The sequence below is a fragment of the Elephantulus edwardii genome, unplaced genomic scaffold, assembly GCF_000299155.1.
Source record: "Elephantulus edwardii isolate Elephantulus edwardi_28Jun2011 unplaced genomic scaffold, EleEdw1.0 scaffold00121, whole genome shotgun sequence".
NCBI classification, from domain to species: Eukaryota; Metazoa; Chordata; class Mammalia; order Macroscelidea; family Macroscelididae; genus Elephantulus; species Elephantulus edwardii.
In genome coordinates, this window is record NW_006399871.1 from 2,598,141 (window position 1) to 2,601,818 (window position 3,678).

Here is a 3,678-nt window from a genome sequence, read left to right on the forward strand (position 1 = left end):
GTCGGAGGCAGTGTGGTTGGCGCAGGATAGAGCAGGGTTTAGGGCTGTTGTGCATAGGGTCGCTATGAGTCGCAAACGACTTGACGGCACACAACAACAACAACAACAAACCATGCATTGCTAAAAGACTCAAACAAATCTGTCTTGGAAGAAATGCAGTCAGAATACTCCTTGGAAGCAAGGATGGTGAGGTTTCCTCTCACATACTTTGGGCATGTTGGTCAGGAAGGGTCAGTCCTTGGAAAAAGATATTAGGCTTGGGAAAGTGGAGAGTCAAGCAAGGTGAGAAAGCTTCTCAAGGAGACGGGTTGACATGTTGTTATGTGCTGTTGAGTTGCTTGTGACTCATGGCGACCCTATGTACAATAGCCCCGACACCTGCTCTATCCTATGCCAACCTGATTGTCTGTGGCACTGTCTCTGGCACATTACCCGAGTCAGTGAATCAATCCATCTCATCATCTCATCAAAGGTCTTCCTCTCTTGCGCTTTCCCTCTACCCTTCCAAGTATGATGTTCCTCACCAAGAACTGGTCCCTTCTTGTAACATGCCCAAAGTATGTCAGAGGAAGCCTCAGAATCCTTGCCTCCAAGGAGCAGCCTGGTTTCCACCTCTTCAGGATGAACCTGTTTGTTCTGGCCCTCCATCCCCTGATCCTTATACTCATTCTACAATAATGGTTTTATATAATATTTGTCCTTGTGGGTCTGAGTTAGTTCACTCAGCATAATGCTCCCCAGTCCCTCCCAAGTTAGGTAATAATTTACAAAATCGTTGCTTCTGCATGCTGTGTGGATGTACCATAGTGTGAAGGTACCATAATTTCTCAATCCATTCGATTGTGGTTGGGCATCTGGGCTGTTTCTGTGTTCTTGCAATTGTGAATAATGCTCCTATGAACATTAGTGTACAAGAGATGCAAATCAAAACCACAATGAGTTACCATCTCATTCCACTAACAGTGGCAAAATTTAACAGGGCAGCAAGTAATAAATGTTGGAGAGGATGTGGCAAGAAAAGAACTCTTAATACATTGTTGGTGTGATTATAAAATGGTGCAAACATTCTGGAAGGCAGTTTGACGCTTCCACAAAAAGCTAAATAAAGAAATTCCATATGACCCAGCTATTCCAGTACTTGGAATATACCTTGAGAAAATGAAAACTGACACACAAACAAAGACTTGTACACCAATGTTTCTAGCAGCATTATTCACCATGATAAGAACATTGAAACAGTCCAAAGATATTCTTGAAAGTAAAATATCTCACCTTTGATGTGGATTATGTCTCCACACAAAGAAAATTTTAAAAACATCCAAAACTAGATCAATAAGTGACATCATGATAAAGAAATAGAAAATCAAAATTGTCAAGGATTTAATTTTACTGAGATCCATAACAAATGCCCATAGAAACCATAGTAAAAAAATCAGATGAGAAAGACAAAGTAGGAGGGTGGGGGAAGAAATCAGATGACACATTGCTTCAGGAAAATTATTCCAAAGGACCTCTTTATAGTGTTATAGAATAAAAATGTTACCTTGAGGACTTAAGTGCCCTTGACCTAAGCCACAATCTTTTCAGTCACTTCATATGCATATGAAGCTTGACAATGAATAAAGAATAATGGACTCAAACATTGCAATGATTGTGAGAATGGTGAAGACCCAGCAGGATTTCATTCTGTCACACACCAGGACATTAGGACTCAGAACAGAGCTGACTCATTGGCACCTCACAGCAACAACAACAAAACACCAGCCTCCAGCATTTTCCTGGACTAAAATCTTCACAAGAGAAGATCATCTGGGTTTCTTACCCTCAGAATTTCTGAAGAATTGGAACCACCAGCCTTTCAGTTCACAGTAACTTACCTGCTGTGCAACCTGAGCTCCTTTTTAAAATGGTAGGGTCATTAAAAGTCCTGAGATGTAATGTTAATGTTCTCTCCATCTACATTCACACAAATATTTACAATTGCAAACAGAATCTGTTATCTTGATTATTAAACTTCTTTTTAACCTCTTATTTTTGGAAATGTTTAGTCATTACAGAAGTAGAGAACCAGAGTTAATAGACATTCACATATACATCAACAAACTTAATAATTATCAATTTATAGCTAGTTGTGTTTCATCTCTACCACCACCCTCACCAGATTATTTAATGCATAAGTATTTCAGTATTTAAATCTCTAAAACAAGAAAGCATGGAGGGCAAAGTTATTGCTAATGAGGCACTGGATTTTCATTTATGTGTCATCCTTGCACTGGGACCATGTTAATCTTCTCTGTATTATTCCAATTTTTTTAGTATATGTGCTGACAAAGTGAGCACTGAATTTTCATTTACAATGATGGAAAAATTCTATTGATCAAGAGTAAGGTGGAATAGCCAATTCCTGTAGCTGCTGTTAATAAATTGTGCACCTAGAAGAAGTTAAATTGATGAGAGTTGTGTCATAGATATGTCTAGCACAACAGCAAAGATTCATCAACAACCGTATGCTTGCAAAAAATGGAGAAGACTTGAAGCGCTTATTGCAGAAGATCAAAGACTACAGCCTTATGAATTACATCTGCTGGCAAAGGTAAAGAATCAAAGAATGAGAGGCATCTCCTCAAAGTGAACTGACACAGTAATTACAACAAAGAGCTCATGTGTGGTGGAGATCGTGAAGATGGTGCTGGTTATTATGAGTTGTAGTGGCCTGGAGGGCATGTAATAATAACAATAATGAAATGTAGAAGTTACATCCACTTCCGAAATGGCTTGCCTCCGGAAACTATGTACGAACAGTGCTCAGGCCTTTCGTTCATAGGGTCGCCATGAGTTGTCTACGACTCGACGGCACCTAACAACAATAACAACGACGACAGAGAGCCACGTTGGCCTACTGGACAGAAAGTTATGTTACCAAGCCGAAGGTGGGTGATTTTAATCTGCGGCCCTTGGGCCGGGTTCAAATTGTTTTCCTGTCAAACATTCTTCTAAGTGGTATAGCACTGGTCTGTGCATTGCTGGACAGAGGTAACTCGTGGTTGTTGTGATGCTGAACACTGGTACACTGAGCTTCCTGACTAAAACAATCCTGGAAGCAGGAGTGGCATCCACTTCGGAAATGGCTTGCCTCTGGACAGAGCTCAGGGCTTTCATTCACAGGGTCGCTATGAGTTGTCTACGACTCAACAGCACCTAACAACACAACATCAAGAAGTTACAGAGTGATTGCTCACGATCTGATATACCAAACAGTCATAAAAAGGTTAATGGTGGAATGCAACACTCCTTAATCCGATCAGCCCTAATCTGACATAAAGGGAGTTCCCTAAAATGTGGCCTACAATACCTTTTCTTTCACCTGATGCAAACCCCATGTGCTAATCTCAAATCAGAGATTCTTTCTCCACATGGTCAGACCTGGGCTGAATTACTTTCAAACTTCCTCGTGGAATTAGTATAGGGAAGACATCAAAATGAGACAAAGACTTAATAGTTCCAAGGCAAAGGGGAATAATTACAGTTATTTACACGGTGAGCAAGCATTAGTGCCAAACCCAACTGTGTCTTTGTCTTCTGCCAAGAAAAATGCCCAGAGTTAGCCCAGAGTCTTGATCTGCTGTTGTGATGTCCAATAAAATACAATGTAAACATAAATGAGAGCCATATACGTCA